The sequence below is a fragment of the Pipistrellus hanaki genome (assembly GCF_964339955.1).
Source record: "Pipistrellus hanaki genome assembly, chromosome: 11".
In the NCBI taxonomy this organism is placed as follows: domain Eukaryota; kingdom Metazoa; phylum Chordata; class Mammalia; order Chiroptera; family Vespertilionidae; genus Pipistrellus; species Pipistrellus hanaki.
Window position 1 is genome coordinate 67,488,594 of NC_140513.1, and position 14,718 is coordinate 67,503,311.

The following is a 14,718-nucleotide window of genomic DNA, read 5'->3' on the forward strand; positions in this document are numbered from 1 at the left end:
TGACCACCACTGCCAGCACCTGCTGACCACAAGGGCCTGCTCCTGCTGACAGGCTCGCACCAGTCACTCACAGTGGAGGCCAGGCCAGAACACTGAGAACAGGCTCACTGATGGCTTAGGAATTACAGCAGGGAAGCAGAGCCCACCCAGGCTGTGGGAGCAACAGGTGGCGGTGTCCCTCTCATCGGGAATCATGTAGTTGGGGTCAGAGACAGACATTTCCCAACCTCCCTATGGCTAGGCATGGTCATGTGACCATCTACTAGTAATTCTAGCCAATGGAATAATAGCAAAAGTACACTCGAAACCTATATGGCCTTATTAACCAATGTCATTCCAATAAGTATAATTAAAAATAAAATTATAAAAAATGAAAAGAAACAATGACGAGGGCTTGATTGAGGCAAAGATAAACGTTTACTAAAAAGTTATATACCCGGGGCATGACTATCCACCATGACCTGCCCAGTGGGGAGTTACGGTCAGGTCGCCTGGAAGGTTACTTTCTATAGAGCCTCCTTTCTGTCCACAGGACCTGAGGCAGGCAGGTGAGCCAGGACCAGGGAAATAGGGAAACCGAGACAGATAGTCAATGGCAAGCAGTTTACAGTCTCCAGTAAATCGCAAATTCCTATCTTCCTTAATCAAGGACACTTACTAGTAACAGTAAATGGTTTGCACTTCTCCCCCACCAGAGGGTAAAAACTTAAACCACCCCCTTCAGGGAGACAGAGAGCCAGAATCGAATTAGTGCCATTTGCCAGCCACACCCAAGGAACAGAAGAAGTAAAGGAAATAAATCTCATTTTGACACAACGACATAAAACTGATGAATATTTCACCATAGCTAAGATTTGGAAACAGCCTAAGTGTCCATCAGCAGATGAGTGGATTAAAAAACTGTGGCACATCTACACAATGGCATACTATGCTGTGGTTAAAAAAAAAAAAATGTAGTTTTTACCATTTGCAACAACATGGATGGAGATGGAGAACATTATGCTAAGTGAAATAAGCCAGTTGGAGAAAGATAAACATCACATGATCTCACTCATTTGTGGAGTATAATGAACAACATAATCTGATGAACAAAAACAAAAATAGATCCAGAGACAGAGAAGCATCAATTAGACTGCCAAACCTCAGAGAAGGTAGGGGAGGGTGGGGGTAAGGGGCAGAGATCAACCAAAGGACTTGTATGCATGCATATAGGCCTAATCAATGGACACAGACAGCAGGAGGGTGGGGACATGAATGGGAGGTAGGGAGTAATGGAGGTATAAGGACACATATGTAATACCTTAATCAATAAAGAAATAAAAAAATAAATAAAAACACACAAAAAAAACTGATGAATATTCTACTGAGATCCACCCCTAAGACTTCCCCTAAACTCCCAGCCTTTAAAACCTCTCAATCCCTGGCAGGTGTTGCACATTGGTTAGAGCGTAAGTTATGGACTGAAGGGTCATGGGTTCTTGATTCCCAGACAAGGGCACATACCTCTGTTGTAGTTTGATTCCTGCCCGCCCCCACCTGGTCGGGGTGCATGGGGTGCATGCAGGAGGCAACCAGTTGGTGTGTCTCTCTCACATCATCAATGTTTCTCTCTCTCCCACTCCCTCCCTTTCTTCCACCCTCTCCAAAATATCCTTGGGGGAGGATTAATTTAAAAAACAACAGCCTCAAAACAAAGGACTCCACATGCACTCCCGCCCCCAGGAACAGGCCTGTGCCTTTCCTTTCCCTCCTTCCCCCACAGGTGTGACCTCCTAAACCCTAAGGGACCCCACGAGACTTGCCACCAGGGAATGATGGGGCAGTGGCAGCTCCCCCGGGGCTAGCTCCCTGACCCTAACCCCAAAACCCCTTTCCTCTGACTTCTTGGTGAGCCAAAGCAGCCAGCCTGGGCTCATTTCCTGGCCTAGCCCCTCTCCTGCTGCTTTTCTTCTCTCTGAGGCCCTTCCTGCTCCACTGTCCTCAGCTTTCATAAATATCCTCTCAATGTCACCTGGACTCGCCCTGCACCAAGTCAAGAACCCTCACACTCCCGGCCAGCCCTCGGCAGATCCGCCCAGGGCCAGATCCCTTTTCCAGTAATAGATACGACCTGTCTTTATTCGAGGGGTCTGGGTCTGCGAACTGGGTCAGCTCTGGGAATAGAGGGGTGTAACTCTCTGCTGTTTTGATCCAGGTCAGACTTTAATTCACTTCACTTGAAACCTTCTGGCTCATACAGATCAAGTATTTAGTAAACTGCCCATCTGCTTCACCTCTTGGAACACCATGATCAATTAGTCAACAGGCAGGTCCCTGCAAGTCAGACTATTCCGATGGCTGCCTCGGCTCTGAGGTCTTTTATGGTAGCCACACCCACCTTGCCTTTGGCAGTTAAGGGCCTTTGTCACCCTAGGACTGGTTATCCCCATTGCACTTAGGCTCACTAGCTCAGTCACAGCAATTTCCACTGTAATTTCCGAACTACGGAGAAGCGCGATCACAGAACTCTCCAAGGATGCTGTAGCTCCCTGCACAGAGTTATTTTTCTCAGTCCTGATAAAAGGAACATCCTTCCAGGGTGGAGAGATCTTACATGACAAATCCACCTAATGCCCCTAAGCCTCTGGATTCCTTCTTTTACAGTAAACTAAGGCAGTTCTGGCACCGGTACCTCAGTTACTGTGGGCCACCTAAGCAGCCAAATGCACCGTCAGAGCCCCCTTTCCCCAGCCAACACCCAACTTGCAACATTAAATCCAGAATCTCTGTTTGGTGGGCCCATATCCTCCTGATTCGACTTGATGTTCCTTCCACCAATAATCACACCCTTTAGATTCATCCCCACACATGTTCCTTGGATTTCTGTTTATATAAATTAGAAAAAAATATGTAATTATGGGAGGTACATTGGACCTTATGGTTCACACTTTGTACCTCACCTCTTGGGCCCTTTGAGACTTGAGTCTAGTCAACAATCTGGAAGCAAAGAGGGGTGATGTCATCTCAGGTTCTTCAGGTAAAGGAGGGCTAACATCTCAGGAGGGATAAGAGGGCTCTTCTGTCAAAGCTGGCCCTGCAGAATTGAGGTTCCATGCTCCCAGTTTCACTGGGATATTTCCATGCATGCTCCTTCCAACTTTCAGGATCCCATTCCTTCCCAATCAGTCCTTCACTTAATAGCAAACACCATACAAGTCTGACACTTCAATTTGCTTTGTTATTCGCAACTCACAGGATGAGATTCTGTGTTTGGTTTACAGAAATCTCAGTCTGGAAATACAGGGCAGCTTACTGCTCACTAATGTTTAAAACACCGAGAGATCTTTCCTATGGTTCAAAATTCAACAGGCACAGAAGGTTATGCAAGAACATCCTGCCTTCCCACTCTGGGCCATTTCCTACATGTCCCTTTAAAATGTCTATACGCACAGATAGCATTTTATCTATATACTAGTGGCCCGGTGCATGAAATTCATGCGGGGGAGGGGGATCCCTCAGCTTGGCCTGCACCCTCTGCAATCTGGGACCCCTTGGGGGATGTCCCTGTGGGATCGAGCCTAAACCAGCAGTCGGACATCCCTCATGCAATCTGGGTCTGCTGGCTCCTAACTGCTTACCTACCTACTGGCCTGCTCGCCCCCAACTGCCCCTCTGCCAGCCTGATCACCTTCAACTGGCCTTCCATCCTGACCTGATCACCCCTAACCACCTCTGCTTCGGCTCTGCTACCATGGCTTCGTCTGGAAAGATGTCCAAAAGGTCTCCTGGAAGGTTTCCTGGTCCAATTACCATATTACCCTTTTATTAGTATAGATTATTTTATTTTTACCAAATACTACCCCATTTCCCCGAAAATAAGACAGTGTCTTATATTAATTTTTTCTCCCAAAGTTGCTCTAGGTCTTATTTTCAGGGAATGTCTTATCTTTCCATGCACTAGGTCTTATTTTCGGAGGATGTCTTATTTTCGGGGAAACACGGTATCTAGTGAACTTCTTACTAGTACCTCTTAAAGAGAATCCTCATGAACATGAGGTATGCCCTTGTTCTTAGAAAACTTGCCCTCACCCTCTCCCTTCTCCCTTTTCCCCTCCCCATTTTTGGCTCAGAGTCCTTGGAAGACAGGGCCAAGGGCAAAGCCCTAGCAGCTCTATAGCCCGGAGTCCTCCTAAGATGCTGGCCTGCTTCCCCTTCCAGAAGGGAGCTAGACACAGCAGGGGAAGGTGAGGGAAGGAAATGGGTCCAGCCTGGCTCGGGGCAGGAATGACAACTTCCGTCCTGCCCACCGCAGCCCCACAGTGAGGCTGAGTGTCCATCCAAGGGTGTCTGGCAAGATTTCCTGTAACCTCCCACGGGAGAGAGGGAAGCTTCTGCACCTAGCTTCCCTAAAGAGACAGGTGCAAGGAGGAACAAAGCCTGGCCTCCATGCGCAAGCTGCCAAGTGGCCCGATCCCTCACAGGATTGTGGAAAACATTTTTCTGCTTACACTGCTTTTGCGAGGACATAAGCATGCAATGCCCCTGCTGGCCCCAGGCTTTGGGACTGTCAGCGCCCCCCTATGGCCTAACCCCACTCCGCAAGCAGAGGTTTACAGCTCTCACCTGCGCCCTAACCCCTTGACCTTCTTGGGCTGCAGTGTGCCACCTGGGACATGATGGTGCAGGCAGGGGACTTGAAGGCTCCTGGACAGGGCCCGGCAGGCCCTGCACTAAAGAGGTTGCTGGTCCAGGTCTGACTCTGCGGCACCATGTTTGTGTTTCATGCTGCCCCGCTGGGGGACTTGTCTCTTTGCTGTTTGCTTTGACTGTGTCGTTTCCCCTTTGCCTCCCCGACTTTCAATCAAGATTTAGAGCCTCATAACCACCCCATATGTGTATTACTGGGCCCTCTTCTCTGTTTGAGCCCTGGCTGATACAGATGCCTGCACTGAAAACAGTTCCAGAGAAACAGACTCTTACGGGTGAGTTCTCTGCATTGGCTCTGTCGCTGAAGTTGCTAGATTCAAAGGCACTGACCCTGCTTTTAGTGTTAAAGAAAGTAAGGGAAGTCCATGTCAAGATGTGGCAACAACTTGGATGATGGTTATGGGACATCTGTAACCAAATACCTACAGATGGCAAGTGTCTCAGTAGCCACATATTTGCTACTTTAGAACATTTTAGTCAAAATGACGAGTATAATGTCATTGAGTGGTAGCTCCTATATAAACTGAAGAAAGTGGAGAAATTAGAGGATGCCCTCAGGGCTTCAAACCCCAACACAAACTCTGCATTAATGACCTGAAATCTTCTACATATGCCCTATAACACAGCAGAGCTCCACAACTGGTATCTCATGGTTCAAACTGTGGCTCCACCACCTACCAGCAGAATGGCCTTGAACAAATCACTTGGCCTCCCTGGTCTTCAGCTATCTCCAGTCCAAATGAGAATATTTATAATGTCTGCCTCAAATGAGTACAAAATGCATGTTCCACATAAGTAACTGGAAATATAGGTAAATTGGATCACAATTATAAACTCTTTTTGCAACAAAAGACATTGTCAAGAAATTGAAGAGAAAACCAATCAAATGGGAGAAAATATTTGCAAATCATATATCTACTGAGGGTCTAATATCTCTTATAACTCGACAACAAAAAAGTAAACAACCCTATTTAAAAATGGACAAAAAAACAAATAGATGTGTCTCTGAGGAAGATATTCAAATGGCCAACAAGCACATGAGAAGATGATTAACTCACAAGGGATAAATGCAAATCAAAACCACAATGAAGCCCTAACCGGTTTGGCTCAGTGGATCCTGAAGGGTCCTGGGTTTAATTCTGATCAAGGGCATGTACCTTGGTTGCAGGCACATCCCCAGTAGGGGGTGTGCAGAAGGCAGCTAATCGATGTTTCTCTCATCCATGTTTCTAACTCTCTATCCCTCTCTCTTTCTCTCTGTAAAAAAAATCAATTAAATATATATATATATATTTTAAAAACCGCAATGAAATATTACTGCATACCCACTAATCTGGTTAGAATTTGAAACAACAGCAGAAACAGAAAACGTAAGTGTCCACCTCAGGTAACTGGGGAGGCTGAGCCACTGGGCTCTATAGGACACCCAGCACACAAAGCTACCCTACCAACTCAGGGAAGCAGCGGAAATGTGGAGACAAGGAAACAGATCACAAACAAAAGAAATGGAGGAAAGAAAATGACTGGTATAGAGTTTAAAACCACGGTTATAAGGTTTTTCAAGAATTTCCTAGAAAAGGCTGATAAATTTAGTGAGACCCTGGAGGATATGAAAAAGGACCAACTAGAAATTAAACATACACTGACTGAAATAAAAAAAAATATATTATACAGAGACCAAACAGCAGACTAGAGAAATGCAAGAATCAAGTCAAAGATTTGAAATATAAAGAAGAAAAAAACACTCAACTAGAAAAGCAAAAAGAAAAAAGAATCCAAAAAGTTGATTGTGTAAGAAGATAGTGTAAGAAGCCTCTGGGACAACTTCAAGTATACCAACATCAGAATAATGGGGGTGCCAGAAAAAGAGAGAGAGCAAGATTTTGAAAATGTATTTGAAGAAATAATGACAGGAAACTTCTCCCACCTGGTGAAAGAGACTTATAAGTCCAGGAAGCACACAGAACCCCAAACTAAATGAATCCAAAGAGGACCACACTAAGACACATCATAATTAAAATGCCAACAGCAAAAGACAAGAGAGAATATTAAAAGCAGCAAGAGAAAAAACAGTTAATTACCTACAAGGGAGCACCCATGCTACTGTCAGCTGATTTCTCAACAGAAACTATGCAGGCCAGACAGGAGTGGCAAGAAATATTCAAAGTGATGAATAGCAAAAACCTACAACCAAGATTACTCTACCCAGCAAAGCTATCACTCAGAATCGAAGGTCAGATAAAGAGCTTCACAGATAAGAAAAAGCTAAAGGAGTTTATCACCACTAAACCAGTATTATATGAAATGCTGAAAGGTATTATTTAAGAAGTGGAAAAAGAAGAAAGATAAAGATAAAAATTATGAACAACAAATACATATCTATTAACAAGTGAATCTAAAAATCAAGTGAATTAAAAATCTGATGAACAGAATAAACTGGTGAATGTGATAGAATCAAGGGCATAGAAAGGGAGTGGATTGAAAATTCTCAGGGGAAAATAGACAAAAATCGTATACCTATGGATGCGGACAGTGGGGGAAAGGTAAGGGCAGAGGGTGGGGTTGGAACCGGGTGGAGGGGAGCTACATGGGGGAAAGAGGAACAATTGTAATAATTTGAACAATAAGGATTTATTTAATAAAACAAAATAGATGAAAAAGGAGGAGAGAGTCTTCTGATATTAAGGCTTCCTCTATAGCCACAGCAAAAAAGAAGTGCGGTGCTGGTGGGAAAGAGACACTGAGCTCAGTGGGACAGGCCAGATGAAAACACCTAGCAAGTACAGCCATTAGTTTTGACAAAGGTGCAGAAGCATTGCAAGGGAAAAGAACAGACAGCCGTTGAAAAAATGGTGGTGGGCAATTGGACATCCATAGACAAAATGATGAATCTCAATCTAAACCTCACAACTTACACAAAAATTAATTCCAGAGAATCATTGACTTAAATACAAAATGTGAAAGAAACAAAAACACGTTTAAAAGATAGGAGGAACTCACTAAGATCTAGTACTGGGCAAAGAATACTTAGATTGACACCCGAAACAACCTGTGAAAGCTATATTGGTAAATCAGACCCATCATATCAAAGTATTTTGCTCTGTGTAAGACTCATTTAAGAGAATGAAAAGAAAAAAGATGAAAGAAAACATTTACAAACTACATATCCAAAAAAAAGGACTACTATCTAGAATACATAAAAAGATCTCAAAACTCAATAAAAAAATTCCCAACAAATCAATTATAAAATGGGCAAAATATGTGAAAGACATTTCACTGAAGATACTAGTTGGCTAATAAGCACATGCAAAGCTGTTTGACTTCCTTAGCTACTAGAATAACGCAAAATAAATAACCATTGGCTGTATCAGCACCAAATGCCCTGAGGTTGTGGAGAAACTGGATCCCTTATACATTCCTGGTGGGATGTGAAATGGTACAGACACCCTGCAAAATTCTGTGTCAGGTCTTTTTAAGCTAAAAATGGAATTACCAGAAGATCCAGCAATTGCATTCTTATGCATTTATCTCAGAGAAATGGAGGTAACATCCACAAAAAAAACAAAAAAAAACAAAAAAACAAAAACAAAAAAAACTGGCACATGAATGTTCATATCGGCTTTATTTGTAAGAGCTAAATGGCCAATTATAATAGATGAGTGTATGGATAAACTGTGGCACATTCCTACCATTGGATATTATTCATTAGTGAAAAGAAATGAAGTACTAATGTCCACAAAACCTTGAGGAATCTCTAGGGAATTATGCCGAGTGAGGAGAAAAACTGACCATAAAAGATTCCATTTAAATGACATATTTGAAGTGAGGGACGTATTAAAAAGGAGACCAGTTGCTGCAAGGCTCGGGGTGGGGGAGGGGGGAGGGGGGAGTGAAGAAGGGAAGGAGATGGGTGAGGCTGTTGACATCCTGAGGTGATGGATGTTCTGTGGACCATATTCACATTGTTATCCCGGCTGCGAAACCGTGCTGCAGTTTTGCAAGCTGTGACCACTGGGGGAAGCCGGGTACAGGACACACAGGCCCTCTCTGTGTTATCTCTCACAATTGAGGCGAACCTACAATTACCCCAAAATAAAAATGTATGCTTCTGGTCTGCTCCCCACTGGCCTGCTTTGCTCCAGTCAGTGTTTCAGCTCCAGCGGAATGAGCGGAGGGCTCCCAGAGTCAGCGGGGAGCTGACTTATAGAGCAGCAGTCCCCGCCCCTGGTCCCTGATTGGCTCATCCTCATCCAAATGAGGACTCCAAGTCTTCACAGTTTGATTGGTCCGAAAGCCACTGTCCTAATAGGTCAGCAAAGAGCCACTCTGACCGCGTGACGGGAAAGATGATGGGGATATAGTTGTGCAGCTTGATTGGGTGGGGAAAGCCTCAGTCCTATGGGTTGAAATAGGATCCCAGGACCTTCTCCAGAAGGGCTGGCTCAGGTGGCGGTTAGTTCAGTGCAGGCTTTTCCCTGAAGTGCGATTTGTAGGGAAGGCCCCTGTGAGGAAATGGCTGCTGCATTCTGGTTTTCTGGGTGTTTTTTTTTTGTTGTTGTTGTTATTTTTTTATTTTAGCCCAGTTAGTGTAGGAGCCCTTCTTAGTAGGCGTCTTCCTTCTTAGACTCCACAGACAGCTAGATAACCGTGCACCATGAGGAGAGGGAGCAGGGGAGACCATAAACAGTGACACCAGAGATCACAATTCAGAGCAAGCCCCTGACAGATCCCCGCCCAGAGCAGGGTTTCTGCCTTTGCTGGCAGCCTCCTCCATGGTCCCCATCCCGTGCCCCAGGGCCACAGGCATCGGCAGGCACGGGCACTCCTGGTCCTGTCCTTGTTAGAGCCTAAACCATCCTCCTGGGTGCCCCCTGGTTTTCCGTCGAAAACAGCATGTGTGGCTGTGGCTGAGAGGCAGGCCTGGGCAGTGAGAGTGACAATCACCCGGTGTTCTGGCCTCTGTCCGGTTCCGGTCTGTTGGGTGCAGTCAGGAGGTTCCTGGTTATGATTGTATCCAGTTTCAGGGCTGCTGCCACTACAGCCTGGCTGGATTCTATCCTTAGACTCCCCAGTAAGCCTTGTCGGGAGGCACACAGAGAGAAACTCCAAAATGACCACCCAGCGCTGTCCAGAGGCTGGCAGAGGTACTGGGGAGGCAGGGGAGGAGGGAAGAGGGGCAGTCTCTGGTTTATGACAGGAAGGCACATGGAAATCACCAATTTCCAGGTTCACAGGGCAGAGGCAGGATCGACACCCCTCCCAGCAGCCCCCCAGGCTCCAGAGGCAGCCAGCTTTGGCCGGACCACTTCAGGGCCAACAGCAAGGAAACTGAGGACCCAGAGAGGAGCCAGAGGAAGCCAGTGCTGGTCATCACCGCAGCTGGCCACTGGCCCATGAGCGCTGATGCAGTGGTCTTAATGTGGTCAAAAGCAGTGGTGTGGTGGGGACATGACACTCCCCAAACTTCTGGGGCCACAGCCTTTGTTTTCTGTCTTTAAATGACATTTACAGGGAAAAGCAATTCGCAGAGCCTTCCTTGGGAAACATGAATAAAGAATGGCAATGCCACTAATAACGAGCACTAATGTATCCCAGACTCTGTCCTGCTCCTGTTATATGTCCCATGATGCATCCCGCCCTGCCGTTAAGATTGCTATAATGTGTTTGGCACAAAGTAGGTTCTTAATAACTAAGAGTGCCATCTCCTTCTCTCCTTATGATTTCTGAGATGAACTTCACACACACACGCGCACACACATACACACACACACACACACACACACACACACACACAGGCTCAGAGTCACTAGCTCTCTTAGGAGCATGTTGCCAGCACAGGGCAGGCAGAACCGTGACCCTGAGTAGGGCCACTGCACACTTTCCTGGCTTGCAGCTGGGTAGCCCCATCAGGAAGCTGGTACCACTGCCAAGAATGCAACTTCCATCTTAAATATGGCTGCAAACTCTCTGACACGCCTACATCAAGAGGTGGGTCTGTGCCCCCTCTGAGTCTGGAGGGTCTGTGGCTGCTTTGACAAGGAGAGAGGGAAGTGACACTGTGTGACTCCTGAGGCTGAGCCACAGAAAGCAGTGCCATTTCATCTGCATTGTTGGAACACTCATCCTTGGCGCCCTGGCCTGACATGTGAGAAGTCTCATTGCTGGGGGGAAGCCCAAGCCAGGCAGGTGGCCATGAATGAGCACTCCAATGGACAGTCCCACTGGGCCTGCACCCAGCCATCCACGCACTGCTGACAGAGTGAAATGCCCTGTTCTTATAAGTGACCCTCATGTCCCAGCTGTGATAGCTCTTTGCCATTTGATTCACATAAAACCCTTGGAGTCTTCCCAGCTGAAGCACTAGACACTTAATGCATTTGTTGGTTAGTAGTGTGGCTTATTTTTCACATATTTTTGAATTTTCTAGTTGTTCTTTTGTTATTGATTTCTAGTTTCATTTCTTAATTATTATTAAGCACCTACTTTGTGACAAACACATTATATCCTGACTGTCATAAAAGAAACTTTGTATGATGACCATCAAACCCCAGAGGGAAGGCAGGGGAGGGTGGGGGGAAGGAGAAGAGATCAACCAAAGGACTTGTGTGCCTGCATATAAGCATAACCAATGGACACAGACACTACTAGGGGGGTGAGGGCATGAGCGGGGGCAGGGGGAATAGGGGATAAGGACACATATGTGATACCTTAATCAATAAAGAAAATACATTTTTAAAAATGAATAAAAGTAACTAGGAAATTGAGAAAACATCTTGAGATAAATAAAAACAAAAGTGCAGCATGCCAAAACTTTTGGGACACAGAGAAAGCAGTCCTAAAGGAAATTTTATAGCAGTAAATACATACATTAAAAAATATCAAATTAATAACCTAAGTATTTATATGGGAACTAGAAAATAAACACAAATTAAACCCAAATGAGAACAATAGCTATAGAAAAACAATAGAGAAAAATTAACTCAAAATATAAAAAATTAAGCCTAAGAGCTTAAGACTCTCAGAAGTCTCTGAGACACTTGTAAAACAAAATTCTCTCCTAATGAAGAAAACACAGAGTATAATCTTCATGACATTGGCTTTGGCAATGATTGGGGTGGCAGGGAGTGTGACACCAACGCACAGCTAACAAATTGTACTTGTCACAATCCAGCCAGTTCTCAGAGCTTCTTCTCGCCTTGCAGCTTCCCTTTGGTCTGGTCCTCAGACTTTCCTCACAGCACGGCCCAAACACCTGTCTTCCCTCCCTCTCCAAACGGAGAAACCAAAACTGCCTCCTGCCCCCAAGCAGGAGAAGCCAGCCCCTCAGGACCTGCCAAAAGAAGAAAAAGAATAGCAAAAAGCAGTTGGACAGATTGAGAAAGTACAAAATGAAATAGACAGACTTACTGAACAAGCCAGTGAGGAAATTTTGAAAGCAGAACAGAAATATAACAAACTCCGCCAATCATTTTTTCAGAAGATGTCAGAATTGATCCCCCAAATCCAAAATTCTGGGGCAACAACATTTGTCAACCATCCACAAGTGTCTGCATTGCTTGGGGAAGAGGGGGAAGAGGCGCTGCATCATTTGACAAGAGTTGAAGTGACAGAATTTGAAGATATTAAATCTGGTCATAGAAGAGATTTTTATTTTGATGAAAATCCTTACTTCAAAAGTTCTCTCTAGAGAATTGTATCTGGATGGGAGTGGTAATGCATCTTCAAAGTCCACTGAAATTGAATGGAAATCTGGAAAGGATTTGACGAAATGTTCAAGTCAAACACAGACTGAAGCCAGTAGGGAGGGGCAGCAGAGGAACCAGAGGCTCCTCTCCCTGGTTCCTGACCATTCTTAGGCGGGTGCAGATGAGTTAGGAGAAGTCATCAAAGAGGATATTTGGCCAAATCCATTACAATACTACTTCCGTCCTGACATCGTTGATGAGGAAGGGGAGGGAGAAGGTGATGATGATGATGATGATGAAGGGGAAGGGTTGGAAGATATTGATGAAGGGGGTGAGGATGAAGGTGAAGATGATGAAGATGATGAGGGGGAGGAAGGAGAGGAAGAGGAAGGAGGCGATGACTGATGGATCAATAACAAAAAGGAGATGACTGATGGATCCTTTTCAAATTTTCTCCAGTCCCTGGGAGCTGGCGCAGGTTTGAGGCCAAAGGACTCAGCCAGGAAGTGAGGGAGGAAATCCTGCTGACACAACCAAGGCCAAATGCTTGGGGTGCAATGAGCCTCGATGTCCTCAGCTGTGAAATGGGAGCGGGAAAGAATGCTGCTGAACTCAGCCTGGGAGACTTCCTGTCCTCCTGCCTCCAGAAGCCCTAAGGGTGCCTGATTTTTCCTCTTGTGCTCAGGGGCCCCGTATTTGAGGTCACTTTTCTCTCCTTTACACCATGGTTCTCACCTTTGGGAGCAGGTGAGGGGGTGGGGGGGATGTACCTTGACAGAATACAGTGGGGAAAGAATACCTGTCCCTTTCTGTTCCAAATTCATGGTTCTCTCCCCTCCCCCCTCTCTTCTCTCCCCCCCCCCCCCCCATCTCAACCAAAGCTTTATGGAGTCAGTACCATGTGCTCTGCAGGAAAAAGGAAAAAAGAAAACCCTTCCGCTCCCTTAGGCCTGCTGGGAGCTGGAGGGTGCTGCCCTGGGTAGGAGGGCACAGAATTCTAGTGCTTTCTTCCTTCCTCTGGTACTGGGCTCAGAGGTTACACTGTGTCTCTGTGAATGTGGACAGTTAGCATGTACCAACCTGTATCTGTCTACTTCCTCTTGCTTAAAAAAAGAAAAAAACACGCACTTTTTAAAAGGGGGGTATGGAAGGCCGCAAAGGGTGGGTTTGAGAAGTTTGGGTGGGTGAAGTGGGCATTTTGACAACAAGGCTTCTTCTTTGGCATGTGTAATTGTGATGTTTAATGGACATTCTTGCAGTTTAAGATGACACTTCTAAAATAAAATTCTCTCCTAATGATGAAAAAAATTAAGAATTTTTATGCATCAGAGGATATACTCAGGAGAATGAACATAAAATCCACAGAATGGGAGAAAAATATTTGCAAATAATATATTCAGTTAGGAATTAATTAATAACAAAATAAGTAAACAACTACTACTCCACAGTGAAAATCAAATAATTCAAAACAAAAAGGACAAAGAATTGAGGAGACATTTTTTTTCAAAGAAGATATTCAAATGGCCAACAAGCACATGGAAAGATGCTCCATATTATCAGTCATTAGATAGGAAAATTCAAGTCAAAACCACAATCAGATACCACCTCGCACCTACTAGGACGGCTGTTGTTTTTGTTTTTGTTTTTTGGGGGGGAAAATAACAAGTGTTGCTCTAGCTGGTTTGGCTCAGTGGATAGAGTGTCGGCCTAAAGACTAAGGTGTCCTGGGTTTGATTCCAGTTAAGGGCACACGCCCAGGTTTCGGACCTGGTCCCTGGAAGGAGATGTACAAGAGGCAGCTGGTCAGTGATTCTCTCTCATCATTGATGTTCATATCTCTATCTCCCTCTCCCTTCCTCTCTGAAATCAATAAAAATATATGTATTTTTAGCCGAAACCGGTTTGGCTCAGTGGTAGAGCGTCGGTCTGCGGACTGAAAGGTCCCAGGTTCGATTCCGGTCAAGGGCATGTACATTGGTTGCGGGCACATCCCCAGTAGGGGGTGTGCAAGAGGCAGCTGGTCTATGTTTCTCTCTCATTGACGTTTCTAGCTCTCTATCTCTCTCCCTTTCTCTCTGTAAAAAATCAATAAAATATATTTAAAAATATATATATATGTATTTTTAAAAAGTGTTATGGGAGAATTCAAGATGGCTGCCCAGGTAAACACCTAGCCGCAGCCGCACACAACAATTTCAATAAAATACAACTAAAATGTAAAATGGACATTACCCAAAACTACAGGAAAGTCGACTAACTGGAAATTCTACAACAAGAAGCAAGGAGAAAACCAGAAGGAAGCTCGGAGGAGCTGTAAAAGCCAAAGGTACGGAGACACGCAGCGCGC

General features: G+C 45.1%; 1 pseudogene across 1 annotated transcript in view; it reads left to right on the forward strand.

Moving 5' to 3' along the window:
- Nucleotides 1-12,776, forward strand: part of LOC311629639 (protein SET-like) — a 147,139-nt pseudogene extending 134,363 nt beyond the window's left edge. The window contains exon 5 of the transcript in view: nucleotides 11,912-12,776. The product of the transcript in view is annotated as a protein SET-like (transcript). The remainder of the gene's footprint in view (nucleotides 1-11,911) is intronic.
- Nucleotides 12,777-14,718: the final 1,942 nt, after the last annotated feature.